At 29.8% G+C, this 21,447-nt stretch overlaps 1 protein-coding gene across 3 annotated transcripts in view; it reads right to left on the bottom strand.

The window, feature by feature from the left end:
• Window positions 1-21,447, bottom strand: part of LOC107454045 (ecdysone receptor) — a 320,420-nt gene that overhangs the window by 104,933 nt on the left and 194,040 nt on the right. The window contains exon 1 of one of the 3 annotated variants that reach the window (XM_016071093.4): window positions 19,923-20,500. The exons of 1 other annotated variant lie outside the window; for it this stretch is intronic. The gene's annotated coding sequence lies outside the window, so the exon portion shown is untranslated. Of the gene's footprint in view, window positions 1-19,922; window positions 20,501-21,447 lie in introns of those variants that run through there. One more of the 3 variants, XM_071181002.1, reaches the window with a different exon arrangement.

The raw sequence follows: 21,447 nt of genomic DNA, 5'->3' as shown, positions 1-21,447 counted from the left end.
GGAATAAAAAGATGCACAAACATTAGCGATACAGGATGTGAAATTCTCATCAAAAGAACAACAAAATGCACAAAGCAATGTAAAAAAGCATAGAAAAAACAGTATGCAATAGTAGCAAAAACATAAGGAAAGTGTACAAAGGTAAACAAGGCGCGTAAGAAATATTAAGGGTTAATTTAGAAAAATTTAGATCCGCAAACGGACCCTGCATGAAATTTTTTATTCGTTAAAACGAATTCTTCACAAAATAGTTTATCGCTAAAACGGACCCCTCACAGACTAATTTATAACGTAAACAAACTTCATTTTTTAACCGTCGTTGAGTAGCCGACCCAATTTTGGGATTTCGACTACTAGCGTTCAACTCCGAAGCCTTATAATTTTGAACCTAATCTAGAAGTCAAGAGAACTCCTGGATTAAGTGCTAGGAGAAATTTGCCTTCGTGGAGGACTTTTTGATGGTACTAACCCGCATTTGCGTTACATGGAGAGGAAAAGCACGAGAACCTCCCACGGTTAGCCTGATGGCAAAGGGACTCTAAAACCCAGGATCCGTCTACCACTGAGGATATTTCACGTCAGCACTGTGGTCAGTGCAAGCTGGATGCAAAATTCGTATCGACTGGGATTCGAACCCGGTTCGCCTCATTGGAAGGCGAACGCTCTATCCCCTGAGCCATCGTGGCTCAAACGGACTACATTGTCTAAGTCCTGGTTAGTCAAAACAGGAATTTTAAATTTATTCATTTTTTTACACATAAGTCTTGTGTACTCAACATAAAGAACGCCAAATTGCAAATTAAATGGCATGAAGATAACACACAGGATTGATCGAAATTTGGCGAAAAGATAGTACAGAAGTCCTTATTTTAATATAACCTGCATAGTAAATTGGTAAGTCGTAGTTTCTTTTACGCTTAGATTATTAAAATCTATGAATACTTTCTTTAGCGAGATGTGTCTTGAATACTACGTGCAGGCATTCCACTGCATAGCTGCAGACGAATTTCCTTCAATCAATCCATAATCGGATATCGAACTCAAGAACTTATTACTCTGGAATACTGGCAAAGCGAATTATATATCACTGACGAACGTGAGGCCCGCTTGCCTGGGTCTTTCGTTTACAGACGAAATTATAGTCACCAAAACAAAAAGTCGCACAAATATTTTGTGATGTGCAAAAGAAACACACGAGTATAATCCAGGATTGCACACTACAGAGATCACTCACCCAACAACAAGACGACCCAGGTTCGAAACTCGTCGATCACTATTTAATTCCTTGCTCGCACCGACAACAGCGTTGAAGTGAAATATCACCCGTGGGCAGATCTCGAGTTAGAAACCTGTCGTCTTTGGATTAACCACGGTAGGTTTTCACAATTTTTACTTCTCGTCTAACACAAATCAGGTTAGTTTCAATCAAAAAAATTCCTCATTAAGACGAATTCGTCCTACTGGTTGATCCCTAAGAAGAAGAATTTTTTTTCATACCTCTTAAACTTGATTACACAATACTATGGTTCAACTTAAGCAGATACATATAGTTCAAGTGAGTACCGTAATCAGGTATCAGCAAATTTGCACTGAATTTTAGTTTGAAGTGCCGATATTATGGCTCAACGTTGAACTGATTTTCTGGGAGAGTATGACACAAGTTTACGATATTTGAGCACTAAACTGCTATTTTTGTAGATTTTTATACACAGTACCGATTTTTTTTTTCAATGATATTATAATGTCAAGTTATTTCGAATGCTACTTTATCACTCTGTTATTTTTTAACATCCAATATATGTGTAAATACCTCTCTAGTATGTAAAAACTTCTCGAATACTCATAGGTAAGGTTCACACCAGCAATGAAAATTTAGTGGTCCAATAAGACCTAGATATTCATTTAGTGGTCTAGACAAACTTGAAAGAAAAAAAATCGAACTTTACAATTGCCTAATTCATGTTATGGTATACATCAAAAATTATTAACTATTACACCTTAAAGTTTATGACCTCAAAATGATTGAAGATTAGTATTTCTTAAATTTAAGTGAAGAAAAGCAAAAATAATATTAATAAATCGAGTCAACGTACAGATTAAAATGCTGAAAGCAAATAAATAAATTGAGGAAAACAAAGTAGGTAAGAACTAACAAAATATTACATTAAATTTATCTAAAAATTATAAAATTCTAAATAAGCAGAATTCCAAATAAGCAGTCAATTCTAAAATAGCAGAAAATAATATATTATTGATTTACAACTATACCGTCAGTACATGAATTCAAAGCACAGCACAAACGCACAATTGAAATTTTAGCATTAAATTTTATAATTTTTATTAATTTAAATTTCCAAACACTTTCAAGTAATTTATTTTGAAAATTTTAAAACTGTAACATAATCTATGTGTAAAACAAAAAAATAAACAAAAGAATTAGTACAACAAAATATTTTTTAAATACACGGAATTTGATGCAAAAAAAAAAAAAAAAAAAAAAAAAATTTTTCGTTCATATTTTGAAACTTCTAAATATATTTCAAGGCGACAATTTTGTCGTCAATGCGTATGATTTTGGCGACATTTATAGGACATGGCGACAATTGTCGCCATGTCGCTAGGTATTTCAGTATTTAGATATATACCATATTTTAGACAATATATATCTTTAAGACGGCAATTTTTAAAGATCAACGAAAAAATTTTTTTTGTCCTCTATTTTAATTACGAATTATAACTATTAGTTATGCAAAGATTCAGCTAATTCGAAACAACTCAGAGCTCCGATATTCTTTTCTATTTATTCTAAAAAGAATAAAAATTTCTTCGGCGATGCATCAATCTATGCTCATTAATTTGAAAAGAAATGGGAACAAATCAAATCTTAAATATCACCTTTTCCTCTTTTGCTTTATTATTAAGAGTCAAATGTATAAACAGAAAATTTCGAAGAAAAATCATCCAAAAATATTTGAGTCTGCCGAAGCTGAAAGCGCAGTAACAAGCGTATCAAAATAAGATAGGGAGAAGAAGAAAAAAAAAAATCGTGTCACGTGCTTACGTCACGCGGTTCCATTGCATAGTAATTCGCTTGACGTCACACAGAACCAACCGTAATCGTGTGACCCGCAGTATGTAGGGCAAAAAGGTGCGGTGAGAAACAGCGGGGAGGGTGGAGCGATTTATTTTATTTTATTTATTTACTATAGTGATCGCCGCCGGCATATCGAACACTTAGCAACAAACGAAGAAGAAAAAAATATGCGCAACTCCATAAGTCAAATTCGAAAAGATTATGTTACCTGAAAAGGTACTAATCTGCCAACATAGTGCTATAGTCTAGACTAGTCTAAGTGATAATATCGTGATATATCGTCAAAAAACATCAATATTTTTTTTGATAAACTAATGCACAATATTATACAATACAATATTTCCATTACCCAATTTAAATTACCGACACAACGATAACATCGTTATCGATAATACTTAGGATACTGCCACATTTAATATTTATCGTTATCTATAATTGTTGTGATATTATATTATCGTAAACCATATTTATCGTTTTGGATGATTAAGTGTACATTCGATACTTAATACAGGGTATTTACGATATCGTAATTCGATAATTTACGATATTTACGTAATAAATACGTATAAATTACGTAATTAATTTACGATATTGTAAATACTTTTTTGATTACTTCAGACGCGTCGCACTGAAAATAACTTATCGCTTAATGAAGAATATTTTTTAAGATATTATTTTATTGAGATACTTAAAGTAAGTCGATAGTTACGTTATATATTACGTTATATATCTGTAATGTAGATCAAGATTTAAGGGACAAAAAAATTCTTTAATTAATATTGCGAAACTAGACTAGTTTGTTAAAAAATATCCAAGCTGATTTTACGAATTTTTCTTCCAAAAATATTAATTTGAGATTTGTAATGCTGCTGGAATCGTGGCTTTAAAACCACTATATAATACACTTCACTACAGAACAATTTTAACACGTTCACCTAAATTCAAGCGGGGCTTGTTATAATCAGTAACGGAAAATATTCATGAAGCTGTTATAAAATGCCGATTCAAAATAAGCGTATAAGCCATGGCTTGCAAATAATTGATATACTAATATTTAATCGAACTAATATTTGATACCATAGATGTAGGCCTTGGCATTCAAGTGGTGCTCAGTAGCTAGCATTGTTTTAGCAAGAAACACTAATTATACAACTCTCAGAACGCGAATTAGAAATATCTGATATATTTTGGTGGATGAGTCGGTTAAAATTACATACTAGAGCTAATTAAGATTCTTTCTTCAGCTTTGAACATTGATTTTCTATTAATGCCTCTCATAATGGTGGCATTAGCTGATTAAAGCTATATATTAGGGGTCATTATAGGAGAAGTTTACAAAAGAATATACCATCAAAACAGTCCCTTCATAAACGTGGACCCCACATAATATTGTAAAAACGAATCCTTTACAACACTTTTCCTTTAGAAAAGGAGTCAATGGCGTGTTTAATTCATAATTTTAAAACTGAAATTGTAATTGTTTTTTTTTTCCTTCTTTTTTTTGTATTTTTTGCTCACAAAATAGGATTTAATTCATTACGATTTCATAAAACGGACTTTAAACGAAAATTCTGGAATATTCTCTGTTTATTAATACATAAACATATGTTGTTGTTTCTAACGCCTCTTGCCACTCCTGTAAGCCTGCTTGGTGAAACCAAGCATATTTAAGGCAGAGGGTGCGTTTCGCTTTATGGTCAAAAATGCGCCTTAAGCCGCACACACGTCACAGCCCGCTTAGACTGATCCATTCATTCATCCACAAATCATAATTTGGACCTGAACCAGAGAACGATCTCCGATTCAGTAGAGGTATGGTTTGTTATGGGAAGATGGAGGACTTTGTGACCCGAGAGATTTAACCAGTGCGCTAGTCACCATTTCACCGGCGGGGACATTAACATACATCACTTATTAAAACCAATTAAAACCCGTTCTTGTGCTACAAATACTTAATTTCAATTTGATCACTGAGAATTTAATGATAAATCCAAAAGGAAGTTTGATGTTTACTAACTAATAAAACTAGTTGTTTTCGAATTAAATCTCGTGTTGGTAAGTACAAGGAGTACAAAATCTTGCGTGAATGAAATAATAACTACAGATTTTTAGTTAAATGGAAAGTTAATATTCTAATAAGAAATGGAATGAATCTAATAAGATATGGATCTAATAAGAAATGGAATGAATCTAATAAGATATGGATCTAATAAGAAATGGAATATTGCACTATAACATTAAAATATCGCTAAACAATTCTGCGAAATCTTGTCAAAGAAACTATGAAATGTTAAAGCATCGTCAAAACAAATACAATTGGTTTTTAAATAAAATCTAAATAAGACATCGATATAAATTACAAGATGTTGCTCGAATATCGTCGCAATAATTATAAAACGTCTAGACATAAAAAATAACTAGAAGACACATTAGTTTTGTCCAAATAACTAGAAGGAGTCAGAGAAAAAATTATCAATTAGAAGTTAAAGTCGTTGCAAAGTTGTAAAAGGAAAGTTAAAATTGCTGCAACAAGTCTAAGCAACTTCAAAATTAAGTATAAGTTTGATTATCGTTAAAATAACTACAAAATCGTGAAAGCGTACTAATAGACAAGTACAAGGTGACCGCGAACCGTCAAAATAACAGTAAGGCCGACAAGTATTGTCGAAAAAATAACCACAAGACGTTTGAGTACTGTCGAAAAACTACAATGTTGTTAAATAGAGCTATAAGTATTGACAAACAACTACTACAGCCACTTAAGGAGTGTTAAAATAGATACACAATGTTCAAACAGCGTCAAATAGATGTCCTGTCCAAAAATATCAACTAACAATTCCAAGATATCCTATCAACGTCAAAATAACCACAAAACGCTTGATTACCATCAAAAAATCTAAAATTTCGACAAATAATATAAACAGACAATTAAAAAGCGAACAAGTATAGCTAAAATAAAATACAAACTATTGTCAAAAATAACAACTATCACCGAATTTAACAAAATGTTCGAACACTGCCAAAATAACTACAATGTAGTCAAATAGATTATCGAAAATCAACAATAAACGACCAAGTAGTTGTTAAAAGAACTATAAAAAACGTCAAAATAAAAACAATGACGTCAAATAGTATCAACAATCAATTTCAAGGGACCCAAGTATCATTAAAGACGTAACCAAGTAACTATACGACGTTCAAGCGTTGAACAAAATAACTAAAATTTGTTTATTAATGCTAAGTAAAAAATAAAAATAAGATGAACTTTCTACCAAGAATTAGAGTTGCAATTCGAAAAAAAAAAGAATAAAATAAATAAATAAAACTTCATTAATTTGCATATTTTATTAAAAATAAATAAACTACTCGGTTCACGTGATACCTTTAGGGTTAAAATGTGGTAAAATAAACGTAATTTATTCCAAGAAGGAATTTTAATATATTTAATTATACAATAAATATTGAAATTTTTGAAGAAAAGCGAAACACGATATTTCGAGTAAATAACGAAAACATTCATAACGAATACGGACCGCAACAAGGGAACATCACTAATTAGTGTAGTCGAATATGAAAAAAGTTTTTCTTTTATTCCTTCTCTCATTTTTTTATTATTTTTTAATCCTTTTTATTTCATTTTCTATACTTTTAAACAAAAAAAGCTGAAGTTAACTAATTATCAGTCGTATTTCGCATAGAATAAACAGTGAAAATTTAATAACGTTCTTTTGATTATCATTATTAATTTAAATTTTGTCTCTGAATAAAACATAAGAGATCGAAACTATTTTAAGAAATTAATTGGCATTAATAGTTTACATATTGCGTAAAATTTTAACGGTTAGTTTTATATTATTTTCTTAAGAATTTTAAAAATTCATTGAAATTTTGAACATTTTCAAGCAAATGATTTTATTGATGACAATTTTCGATATCGTTTACTCATCATATTTTAAAATAATTTTTCTGCGTAAAATATGATACACCTAAGTCAAATTTAGAAAATTAAACTATTTTATAGCTTTTAAAAACTGTAGAAAACATGAAAGAATGTTTTTCGAAGCTTTTTCTTCGAGAAAAAGTATAATGCCACAATTTAAGTGCCACAAACGAAAAACAAAGCTATTACTTTAAACTATACGTGGTATTATTTTTTTTTTTTCATAATCGTCGTTGAACAGCCGACCTAATTTCGGGTATACGACTACTAATGTTCAACTTCGTAGCCTTGTAATCTTGATTCCAATCCAGAAGACAAGGAAACTCCTGGATCAAGTAGTGGGAGAAAATGGCCTTCGCGGAGGACTTTTTGATGGAACTAACCCGCATTTGCGTTACACGAAGAAGAAAACCACGAAAACCTCCCACGGTTAGCCAGACGGCAAGCGAACTCTAACCCATGATCCGTCTACCAGTGAGGATATTTTATGTCAGCGCTGTGGTCGGTGAGAGACGGGTGCGGAATTCGTATCGAGCAGCCATCGCTGGGATTCGAACCCAGTTCACCTCATTGGAAGGCGTATATTGTATGTTATCTAGCCGTAAAGAGTTATGTCGACTTCAAAATTGAGAAAATGCTTGGATATTTAAAAAGTTATATAAAAAAGGCATAAAAATAATCTCGCCAAATTGGTGCTTTTTTTATATATAAAAAAACACCAATTTGGCGAGATTTTCTAATAATTTTATTTGAAAATTACTGGCTTTTCTTCTAAGAAACTCACAATAGATATTAAAAATAGTAAATAATTCGATTAAAAGCGTGATTTTATAAGCCGAAAGACCTCAATATAATCTATATTAATAAAATAAAAAAGAATTCACAGTTAGTTTATGATTTAATGGAATTACAAACTAGGTGTGTTTTCATTGACACAGAAATACAGACGAAAGCAAAATGGAAGAAAGTACTTCTGGTAAGCAAGAGTATTAAAGGTAATCCAGGTGTAAAAAACCAATGCTTTCTCGAGTTCTTCAGAGTAAACGGAGCGTTTCATTTTCTGTTTTTGAGGAAAATAGCTTTCGGTATTTATTTTCTCTTTTCTTTCGCTCTTTCTCCTCATTTTGCGTGATGGAGATCCACTTTACACGAAAACCGGGTCAAGTCGATTGGGAGACATTATGACATGTGACTTAATAGTTATTTCGCATTTAACTGTCTTGTAAAAAAATGTAAGATTATAATGAAGATTTTTATGATTTTAATTTGATGAGAGTTTGATTACATTAAATTTGCTGTTTACTTTTTCGATTAATTATATGTATGAGACTATAAAATTGCCCGTTCACTTAACGTAGAGGTTCGTCAAATTAACCTTCTGGGGTCAATTTAAATTTTTTGCAAGGGGTTATGTTTTTACGAAATAAAAGAAGAAAAAAAATGTACACGTATTTTTGTGAATCAGAGATAAAATAGTTTATTTCAAGTAAGGCCATGTTTTTGCCAATTCGTGAAAATAATGCCGTTTTTTTTTTTTGAAAAATCACAAAAGTACGTTGGTTTCTTACGAAGTTGTAGTTCTTGAATCATAAATGAACACAAAATAAAACCTATCACTGTAAAATTATAACAGAAAAGAATTTTTTTTTTAAGAACACTTAATATTTTTCAAAATAAATGCTACCAATTGTTACTAGATTATATCTAAGTTAAAGATGCATGTAATAAAAATATAAGTAGAACATAATAATTTAAATAAAAAAATTTAAAAAATATTATTAAATAATTTAATCTTAAAAATTAAAAAAAAGAAGTTATTATTAAATAGTAATAACAATCTTGCATCTATTTTACTACATAGATATTAAAATTAATCTTTGAGAATACAAAGCCTGACTGAATTATTTTTTTAAAAAAAGAATTCTAACCAAGACCCATAGTGAAGAGTCCATTTTTTAGTTAAAATATTCTATGAAGGATATATTTTTACGACAATAAAATATATGATGGCTAGAAATACGCTATTTTCATAATTACTGGAGTTCAACTTATTCATGGCTATTTGATCAAGTTAAGGAAATCTTTAGTCAGTGCCCACAATGCTGATTTTGAAAATGGCGCAAAACGGCAATACGAAGAAAAAGAGCCACCATTTTTACAAAAAATAAAATAATTATTGTTCTTTTTTTAATAGTTAAAATGTTACTCAGAAGCTGAGTTTATCTGAACGGATAAAAATGCGTTAAAATTGACATTTATTCATTGATTCTGACAGTTTACATCTAGGAAGAAAAATCTCGCCAAATGGGCGATTTTTTTTCAAAAAAGTTTAAAATAATTTTTAAAATTAAATTATTCTTAAAAGTTATTAGCCAGTTCTAAGACACAGACAAGTCTCTAAAGGCAAGATAGTACATATAGTGTAAAATTATAGTTTTCTTACAAGTGTCAGGTATATAAAATTCGCTTTTTTTTCTTTCTTTTTTTTTTTAATTTACTTCACGGTAGAGTTAAGAAAAACATTTAACGAACCCCAATTCCTTCTAAAATGACCTTTGAAATCGCTATCCTTTATGCCAGAAGTTAATTAACGAAAGATACCGCATTATATTTTATAGTTCATTGCCAAAAAGGTTTTATTATCTACTATTCCTCCAAACTATGTATTTTTTTATATGGCGGATTGGACTATAATATTTAAAATAATCATAATAAAAATGCAAAAAGCTAGCGTATATAAATAATAATATTTCCCATTAAAATGCCCCACAACAAAACCCAAAATAAAGCTAACAATGTGCCTCATTAATAACTTCAACAGTTATTAAATCATAAAAATAAATAAATGGTTTTTCTAATGTGGGAAAGAAAAACATTATTTCGGATGAAACGATCCATTATTATTGGGGTTGATTGAATTAGAACGAATCCGATCCGTAGATCACGAGATAGATCGCGATTGAATTACACCAATCGCGATTTATACTTATAACAATGCTTCCATTAAAATGATCCTCAACATATCGGCAGTCATAACATTACGTAATCTTCTTAACATTCGTTGCCGTACTTTATTACGTAATAATTTTAAATAATGAAACATTGCCCCACGCCCGTAAAGATTTTATTGTTTTTTCCTGATAAAGCAAAAATAAAAAGTTCCTTTTTCTACAAATCGAAATATAAAATCTATGAGTAAGGAGATTTAATAGATAGTAGAATTCTTCAGAAAATAGAAAAGTTGAAATAATAATAATGATGTGAGTGTATAGCGATGAGAAGTTATCGACAATGTCAACCTTCGTCTATGAAAAGGTACCCCCAACATAGAATCCAGTTAACAGGTCTTATATACTAATGAATTGGAATTGTATTTTTGTAGTGGTAAATACACTACAGTACTCCCCCACCAGAATTATATCTGTGATAGAATTCGATGAACGATATTCGAAATTTAATATGTTGTCAGAAAACATCATTATTTCACGACTTTTATCGATTAAAAAAAAAACTTTTTATTAAATAGGTATTTTTAATAGATAATAGAAGTCTTCAGAAAATAGAAAAGTTGAAATAATAATAATAATGAAATTTGATATTTAATATGTTGCCAGAAAACATCAATATTTCACAACTTTTATCGATTTAAAAAAAAAACAACTTTTTATTAAACAGGTATTTTTAATAGTTAATAGCCTCAGAAAATAGAAAAGTTGAAATAATAATATTTAATATATTGTCAGAAAACATCAATATGTCACGACTTTTATCGATTTTAAAAAGTACTTTTTATTAAATAGGCACTTTTAATAGATAATAGAAGTCTTCAGAAAATGGAAAAGTTGAAATAATAATAATAATAATTATATTTGATATTAATAGGCTGTCAGAAAACATCGATATATCAAGACTTCTATCGATTTTAAAAAATACTTTTTATCAAATAGGTATTTTTAGTACCCAAAAGATATTTTGCAACACTCACGACAAAATCGTATTCGATTATTATTGCTATCGATAATATTCACGACATCAATAGTTGACAATAGTCACTCATCAACAATACTCATTTTTGTCAACCTCAATAATATATCGTCAATTTATTGTTGCAAAATCGAAAGTTCAATAGCTACACATTCTTTAAATATTACCATAGGCCTTATTGGCTAATTAATATCGATTTTTTTTCTCTTACACGATGATAAAACAGAATCCTTTTTCTCGAAAAGTCCTTTTTAAAAATTTTACCTTTTTTTTCTTCGTAAACAAACAGTTTTAATTTCGATTCGATCAGTTAGAAAAATTAAATTCTTGAGTTAGATTCGTAAGTCAAAAGTACAGAAATTTCAACTCCCAAATCTGTAAAAATCTTAAATATTAACTTGACTGCTGTAATTATAAAGGATTTAGATAATTTGATTGACTTCTGACGGGGAAATTGTGGGATAGCTGGCCACAGTACATCGAACTTGAGAAAGAACACTAAAAAAAAGTACTGAGATCTTTTTGTTGGTGCACTTTACTTAAAATTAAAATTTTTAATCTAAAATTATAAAAATTAAGATTTTTAACTTTCTATTTTCTACATATTATATTAGCGAATCCCCTATGTGATCGGATGGATTTATTTTAATTAAGACTCTGAACAGTTGGTACAAAAACGTCATGAGGGAGAATTTTCGGTACATCTATTAGTGAAAAAGTATACTTCGGTAGTTACGTATACTTTCGGTATATCGATGCAAATTTTTTGGTAAATATATACTTTCGGTAGTACAATCGATGCAAATTTTCTTTGAAAATATGATAACCTATTGCGAAATATCAATAAACGATATTATAGATATGTTCTACGATCTATCACTACTATAATATTTTACATGGAAGGCGCGATGACACATGGGTTAAGGAGTCGAGCTGTCAATGTAAAGTACTCGGGTTCTATCCCGGGTGACAGCTTTAAGACCACCTAACTGATCAATGGGTACTGTGAAGTGCAGGCGGCTTGTGCGCACTGCTGACACCATTGCGACAATCACACCCTCATTACAAAATGGAGTCTTTAATCTCTGATAAAAACTGGCCGTTTCGGTAAGTTTAATTTTTTATACTAATAAATATCAAATAATAATAAATATCAAATAATGATAAATAACGACTAAAATAATCGTAAACATGACCAGTAACAATTAAATTCTCTCGCCTTGTAATTTTGATTCCTATCCAGAAGACAAAGGAATTCCTGGATCAAGCATTAGGGCAAACTAACCTTAAACGAGGACATTTTGATAAAGCCCCCACATGTGCGTCACATGGGGAGGAAAACCACGAAAACAGTAAGCCCAACAGCAAGGGCATTCTGACCACTGATGATATTTTACGTCAGCACTGGGTTCGGTGGGAAATGGGAGAATTCGTATCAACCAGCCACCGTTGGAATTCAAACCTGAGTCACAGTTATTATTATTAAATATAAAAATTTGAATACTAAAAACTCACGAGAAATAATAATATGTTATAATAAAAAAGAAACTAACTCTCATTTCATAACTTCATTATGTTTCCAATTATAACAAGATAAAAATTATTTTTCTTTTAAAAATATATACATCATTCTTTTTTTAAATTATTTTTAAGAATGTAACAGAATATTTTGCTCTAATAAAATTTTTTAAAAATCACAAAAAAGACAAAAATTTATATAAATATATGAAATAAAAAATCTAAGCAACATTTCGAGCAACAAAAAGCATTATGAAAATGTAGCTTGCAAGATAAAAAAACAAACACATTACTTGCAAAAAATAATTATCTCCCAAATGTTTACGAAATGCATTTTAATCTATATAAGTATATCATATCATTTGCGTGCGTTAAAATAACTTCAATTCACAAAAAATAATTTTTTTTTTTTTAAAAAATACATCTTTCCAACCACTAATACAATTTTACCGATCGACAAACAAAGATCTGAAGTAAAACAAAATTAAATCGAATTTCTCAGAAAATAAATTATTGTGAGAGCTGTAATCTATATCCTCAGTTTTGGTTCAAAAAGTAAAAAAGATGAATGAGATACGAACGAAATAGATTAATTTTGAAGCCGATAGATTCGGCATGTTATTAATTTCAAGGTCATGTCTTGTATTTGAATAGCTCACTTATAAGAAACAAAAAAATACATCAAACTTTTTTTTATTTTTTATTATTTACATAGAACTTTTAGAAAAGAGTATAGACTAGGGATAAAACGAATATTCGGCCTTTTTAATGAACAATCGGTTGATAAAATGTTCAGCAAAGTATTTTTATTTTTTTTAAAAATTCGACTAAAAATTTGACAAAGTTTTTTACTTTCATTTTTTAATTTGTACCGATTTTAATGCTAAGTTCACAGCCAAACGAAGTTTCGACGATTTTCTGGCAACAATTAATATGACTTGAAGATTATTTTAATTTCCCTTCGCAGACGATTTTTTCAAATTTAATTTTTTTATTCTTTAATAAACTAGTTATTTCATTTGACTAAAGGTCACTTTAAAGTTTCTAATAGTTTTTCAATAATTATTATCTCATCTTAATTTCCCCCCAAAAAAGTTACTTTTTAATTTTTAATTTTTTAAAAAATCATGTATCAATCATAATTAATTAGGAAAACAAAATGCGCATTTTTTCTTTTTGACATCGTTCAAACATTGCTTTCTTTCTGTTTAAAATTCGATTTTATTTAATTGTCCAACTGTTGACTAAATTATTAAATATTATACTCATCTTGACTAAATTACTAAATTCATGACCAAATTTATTTACATAGAAAAACATGTATTAATATATGTTTCTTTAATATTTTATATGCTTGGTTATACATATTTTATTGATATTTATTATTATACNTATACGTTTTTTTTTTGGTCATTTGGTCGCTATATATTCGGTATTCTGCCAAATCACTATTCGTTACATCTTTACTTAAGACTTTCGTTAAAAGTAATTTATAAACCACTATTTTGTTGAATTATCCGTTTAACACATACTGTAAAATAGTTTATCTGGCAAAAAAACTAACACAGCAGAAAAAATAAAAACTCGCACCGAAATGAAGAATTACCTTAACTCTACTGTAAAACTGTTTTCACCGCAATAAAACTTGCGCAGCAGTAAAACAAAAACTAATCGTTAAAAGAAGAATCAGCGTAATCCATACAGGAAGATTATTTACACTACGATTTCAAGTTCACAAAATTACAGAGTAAAATGGCAAATGTAAGGGCACTACTAATTTTGATCCAATAAGTAAGTTTTATTTACTGCGCATGCGCATAAGCTGCAAAAATATTTATTAAAATATTTCAAAAAATTTAATTAAAAAAAATTAATTTAAAAGCCGGGAAACAAAATAATGAAAAGATATAAAATCTCGTCATCAGCTCGCACGAATATATCCGTAAAAAGGAGTGCTTTCGAATGTTGCATTAATATAGCCAAAGCGAAATGTATCAATACAATAGTATGAGGAGCACCCAAAAAAATTGAACATATTAAGCCTAAAAAATTTTGCTTAATACGTTTTTTGTTTTCCGGTTTTTTTAATTTTTATTTTAAACTAGCCGCCTAAGGCGGCCAGCTATCCGCCACGCTAAAGGTTTTCACAAATAAAGTTTTTTAAAACATAGTAGGAAATCTGAAGATTAGTGGGCAATTAAAGTGTTACTGTCCTGCAATTTTGTCTTCATATCCAGATGAACAAATATATCAAAGCGAAGCGTTCTATTTACGTATCGAATACGTTGCCACATTTTTAATACAAAAGTTAAACTTTTCTCCACTTTGATAAATGTAAACTAATGCGAACCTTACAATTAAGTTATTAATTCCTTCGTATATTATTGGTTTATGCTGTCAAAAATTAATATTTCAATTGTAAGGTTCGCATTAGCATACGTTTATAAGAGTGGAGAAAAGTATATGCATTTTTTAATAGTTTTTTGAATATGGCTCTTTGAAGACGAAAAAGCATAGATTTTCTTACAAAATGACTGATAACTAAAAAACTAATCCAAATTTTTGAAAATGAAAAAAAAATACTTCTTCATTATGTCAAAACACAATTATGTGCCGAGTTTCGTGCCTGGGCGAGGCTTCTGGGGAGATCTATTGTGATTACAAACAGACACAAACACAGCCGCGTTTATTATTATGTATAGATAAATAAAAAATTTTTTTAAATATTTTATTTTTATAATTTTTCTTCTACTCTTTTCGTTAATCTTTATTACATTATTTCCCATGTTTTCCCCATATTTTTAACTTTACATATGTATATTATGTATACAAAAAAAATGAAATTAAATTATTTAATCTAAGTATAACTCATTTCAAAATACTTAACAAAAAAAAAAACTTTTTTTTAAAAGAGAAACAAAAGAAACTTATAATTTTTTTCCCTTCCACAATTCACTTTCCCAATAATTCCTTATGAAGCGAAGATGTATTTTCCCTCACCGGTTGCTAAGCGACATTAATTTAACATTAGTTAGGGAAATGATTCTAATCACGCCAAAGGGAAACGCCCCCTTTCCTCATGAAATTGAACTCGGTAATTACCCAATAACCAATATTGTTTTGCAATCGACATTGATGAAAAACAGAAGAAGAAAAAAAAATAATAAATAAACGGTGTCAATGGCCTAGACTTGATAAACAGTGTCATTGGAGCAAATGCTGTGTTCGCATGCAGCCATTGAAGCCCCACCATCGCTTCAGTGTATGGCACGGCATTTATCTTATCTGTATCCTAGATATCCCAAGGTTAATTTTCTTCAAACGATTTCGTTAGGACGCAGATTCGTAAAGTGTTTCAATTTCGGAGAGATAAAGAAAAAAGTGGTAGCATTCCAAAAGCCGTGAAAAGTTCAACGGTCGAAAGTTCTTGCCCGCGACGAAATAAGAGATTATTATCAGTCGATCAAAAATATATTGAAATCGATAGATAACACTGCAGAATGAAAAGCTATTTACAAACAGGGCTCGAAAATTACTCTGCCCGACATGTAAATATTTAAACAGAAATGCCGATTAAAAGCCTCTCAAAATTTTGGTGAAAATGTCACAAGATGCTTGATTGGGGGCGTGAAAAATGTAAAATTAAAAAAATTGGCTAAATGTTGCTGAATTGAATTAAAGAAAGAAGTTAGTTATAAGAGCTTAGTTTACTTATTCTCTTTCTTTTATAGTTATTCTCTCTATAATTAGTCTCTTTCTTTTGATGTTAATTGTTATTAAAAATAAGTTTAGCTCTATAGCTATGCTATGTGGAAACAAAACGGAAGAAAATCTACCTCTATACTTAAAGTTTGTAATCGGTTTCAAATTTTTGTTGACACTCATGTTAGAGCACGCGATTTTTTTTTTATTATTTTTTTAGCGCTTTACGCAAATGTTTTTTTTTTTATAAATACATTCCCACGTAGTATTTTTTTTTCTTCTAACAATTGTCTTTCTGAAAAATAGGATTACTCAGCAATACGTTAATTGCTAGTTTCTTGTCAATTTGTTATCAATTAAATTGAAAAAAAAAAAAAAAACTTCGTTATTCCCTGCATTTCTTTCTCTCTGTAAATACTTTTTGTTAAGATGTTCGGGTTTGTAAAATTTTCCTTCGATCATGCATGTTATAGACTAGCATACCCGACAGGGCATGCAAAAATAGTGAGAATTTTTGAGTAAAATGCGTTTTAAGTGCGATACCACTGATTCTTCTAATCATCTAGGCACGAAATGAAAACATTGTAAGTCTCATACAGGTGATCAGATAATGTATCCAATTATCATCTTACAAGTACAACATCAATAGGCATTTTTTTCTTTCAAATCTAATTACAAAACGAAATCAACCTACTTATTTAATTAAGCAGAAATCAATCAAATTTAAGTTCAATCATCGGAAAAAATTTTATAACTAAACATAGATTCAATAAAAATGTGATGAGCGCTCTAGGCAATGAATGAATCACAAAGCTGAGAAAAACGAGTTTAAATTACGACATTTATTCAAATAGTGATGCAATCAAAATTTTAAATTTACTGCCATTAGAGATATTAATTCCGTAACAGCGTTTTCTGTTAAAAATGAATATTAGAAAGACGGCCAGAGGAAGGTTAAGTATGATTCACGAAATTAAAGGGACAGCTGGCAGAGCATACTTTTTCGGAAAAGGAAATATTCATTCCTTATCGCCAGAAATGACGCCAAGATTCAGGCTAGTTTATTCTCGACGAGTCTAAAGGGGGTGTAAAGAGATATACACACAAGGGAAAGAGACCCTTAAGTTCAAGGTCACTACCTCCTCCTCCCTAAACATTACTTTATCATTGTCACACCTGCGGAAGAGGATGTGGGTTAGCAATTTAAAACATTCGAACATCCACAGAATATTTTAGAAGGATAGTTATTACTTGGATAATAAATAGTACAAATATTCCATAATTTATTAAAAAAACTTATTTTCAGCTGGAGGAGACTGGTTTAAAGCGCTAAATCTAAAAATAAATCGTAAGAAATTTCAAGAATCTTCTGATTGCTTGAAAATCGAACGACAAAGAAGTTACAATCAGAAATGAGTTTAAAAAATTTACTTGTTTCGAACTTTTCAAACTAGGAGCGCAATTGATATTTTTCAGAGACGAAAAAATTCTTCATAATGGTAAAAAAATTATCTTAAAAGTAAACTATTAAGTCAATGCTAAAAATTATCTTGGCTGAAAGACGATTTAAAATAAACAAGTAGCTCTAAAATAACACTTAGTAATATTTTAAAAGTAAACAATACATTGTAATAACGTTATAATTAGTTTTGAAACTGAACAAATATTTCACGAAATGAACTCATTATGTTGAAAAATATTTTAAAAGAGTAAACAACTGACTTATAATTAAGCGAGAAAGAATTTTGAAACTAAACTATTCTTAGAAATTAATGCTGCCAATTTTTTTCAAAGTAAACAACTAGCTTCAGAATTATTTTCACGATGAACAACTAATTTTTAACTATATAATAAATAAAAAAGAATTTAAAAACTAAAAAACCTATCCCCTGATAACGCAGGACATGATTTTTAAAAATTAACAGCGAATTCTTAAATAATATTGATTTTGAGAAACCTTTAAAAAAAAAAAAAATATTTTATTTATATTACACGTAATTTGCACATTTAAAAAGATTAAAACTGCTCCGTAATATATCGATTATTAAATAAGTATCGATATAATGAAATTCGTAGAGCATTATGTTTCAGGTTTTAAATAAAGCGATTTTTGATGCCATGTACAATTACGTAAAGATGTAAACTATAAAAATAGGATATCAAATAACACAAGTGAAATTATAGAAGTCTGGCCTTTTTCACCTCCCCTACAAGGTCAGATTATATTAATTAAGGTCGCTAATAAGAACGAACCCCACCTATAAAAATCGAATGACTTTTCCTTATGATACACGAATGCGGAATCATTATTCCAACTATTTGAACATTGGAAAGCGTTTTTTTAAAAAATCAGGTCAACTTGGCGACATACTTTTGAATGCCAAGAAGAAAAAGTTACACACCATTCTTTACTTTTAATCAGAAAACATTTTGCACTATGCTAACTAACTTTGCAGAAGTGATTATAAAATGTGACAACAAAAAAAATATTTAATGATTCTATTTAGGCTAGTTTTTACGTGCCTTCATCTAGCATTGTTTTCAAGTACGGAACAATTAAGAATTTAAATACAAATTACATATTTATTATTAGACCTTATTAAATTGTCTAGAAATTTGTTTATTAAATTTATATGAACGTGTACAATTGTAAGCCTATTAACCGCCAGCGTGCAGCACTTACATACCTAATTTCAAAAATAATAAAAAATAATTCATTTATCTACTTGACGAATGTTATAAAACAGCCAAGTTGTAATGGAACGCTCAAAAAATTTTTTTTAACAACAATTGTAAAATATATAGTTTTTTATTTACGGAAGGAGGATTTACAAAAATAATATATTGAAATTTAAAATAGCCAATTGAGTATCAAAATAATAAAAATACCGTCAAATGATTCGTTACTATTTTTACTGAATATCATTCATAACAAATTAATGATAAAATTTCCGCATCCATTCTGAAGATGTTACACAACCTAACCGATATTACAAAAAGGCAAATAAACATTACTTTTCGCAGAACGGCAACAATACAATGTATGCCAAGATTTGTATTCGAACTAAGTTAACGATAAAATAACTGTCATTCGAATTCTGTTCAGATAAGTTAATAATATTAATTATTTTATAACCATAAACAAGAACAGCGTTTGATATTTTTGAATCAATATGCGTGCCAATAGAGCAATTAAAAAAAGACTTTAAACCAAGTATAGATCTCAAGAAAGTAAATATTGATAACTTTCTATAACAACTACAGAAAACTATTCATGAATTGATGCTCAACCAATAGTGTCTTAACATTTTATCTTTAGTCGACATAATTTTTTCTCTCTGGATAACATTCCAAAGTAGAGCAAAACATTTTCCAGAACTTAAATTCTAAACAGGATACAGTGTTTTTATTCTGCGGGCTGAGACATAAGAAAAATTTCGAAATTTGAAGGCGAGCAGTAGCGGAAGCCGAACAAATGACCTACTAATACATTAACCTTATTTTTTTCGCTCCCTTCTTTTCTTCACTGTTGTTTTTGTTTCACCTCGACCGTAACCGAATGATAGGCGCTTTACACTCACACATGATTGGTTTATTAACTATTACAACTAACCAATATCGCTAGCAAGCGGAATTTTTCAAGGGAGACACTGAGAATGTAAAGTCATCGTTGAAAGCACTTACCGAGAATGAAAATATATCCAATAACATAATAGTATCACACAGTAATCAGTAAATAATCCACACAAAATCGAACTATCACTGTAAACACACACACTGGCACTTGAAAAGTCGTTTGCTCGCTTGGTAACCTATATCCCGAGTTAAAATTTTATTCCACTAGGTTATCCCTCGTTCCTTTAACACTGCCAGCCATATACTACAGTGACTGGGGAATCGAAACTGTGGCAACGTTCGCGACCTCGAACGCCAGCGCCATCTATGGGCCACGTGAGACTCGCAAATGAATGGTAGAATAGGGGGAATGGAGAGAAGGATATGATCTCTCGTTTTCTCCCTGTCTGTGCTCAGCTACAGAATCTCCAGTTCAGTGGGCCAGAAGTATCAAGGTTGTGATGCGGGATTTTTTTTTTTTTCCTTATAAAACGCGTTTTCCACAACGTTCGATTCTCGAGCCGGTATGTGTACTGTTGGTAGATATAACAATCGATTTCCGTTTCTTGCGAGAAAGAGAGAGAGAGTCTTAGATTTTTGGAAGGAAACTTTTTTCCCACGTCACCGTAGTGTTCGGTTTCGGCTTAAAATTGGGAACGATGATTTTTTTTTCTCCCGTCTCTTCCTTCGCTATATATCCTTGACTTACTTATTTTTTCCGACGATTCTTCAAAACTATTTTTTCCCGATAGATAAAGGAAACCCAAACATAGCGGAATATTGTAGACTGGAATTGATCTTTTTTTTTTTTTTTTCTGGTTNATTTTTTTTTTTTTTTTTTTCCTGGTTGTCTACAAAAAACAATGACTCCAGAGCAATTAGAACTCAACATTTGAAATTTATATCTAGCATTTTAATAAAAATTAAACACATGCATAGTGAAACGGAGTACTTCGAAAATTCCACCATGCCAATTAATTAATTAATAATAAATCTTAAGAGTTAATGTTAATAAAATCAAACATTTGTTCAATCATTTTTATTTTCAACAAATGTTTTCAAATGTTGCATTTTAAAAATTATTGTCAAAGTTAAATTATGTATAGTTAAAAACATATATTTCAAAATAAATATTTATTTATTATTTTCAAAAAAAAGACTTAAATAATTTCAAAAAAAAATTTTTTTAATTGAAGAAAAATTTAAAATAAAAACTTGAAATAAATTTTAAAAAACTCGTAACTATCAAAATATTGCATGGAATTTTATCAAGAAAATTTTTTTTTCAACGTTGAACCATAATATAGTGCAAATTTGCTGCAACTATGGTAGGGTGATAAGTTAAACCAGGAGAACTTGGTTATGCAAATACTTTAGTGGCTCATAAACAAGTTTAAAAATTAGGACTCAAGCTCAATTTCAGTTACGTCAAGCTCAAATCATAATTAAGGCAGCAATAAATTTGAACAATATTAAATTTTAACATGCTCCGAAATTCCCAACAGCGCTCTCTTCTGTCCTTTTTTTTCCTTCTTCTTTTTTTTTTTCCTTCTTCTTTCACGGACTAATTTTTATCAATAATTTTCATTAACTT

Source organism: Parasteatoda tepidariorum, chromosome 5, assembly GCF_043381705.1.
Source record: "Parasteatoda tepidariorum isolate YZ-2023 chromosome 5, CAS_Ptep_4.0, whole genome shotgun sequence".
Taxonomy (NCBI): domain Eukaryota; kingdom Metazoa; phylum Arthropoda; class Arachnida; order Araneae; family Theridiidae; genus Parasteatoda; species Parasteatoda tepidariorum.
The sequence above is the reverse complement of the archived record's forward strand: the minus strand, read 5'-3'. Positions and strand labels throughout refer to the sequence as shown.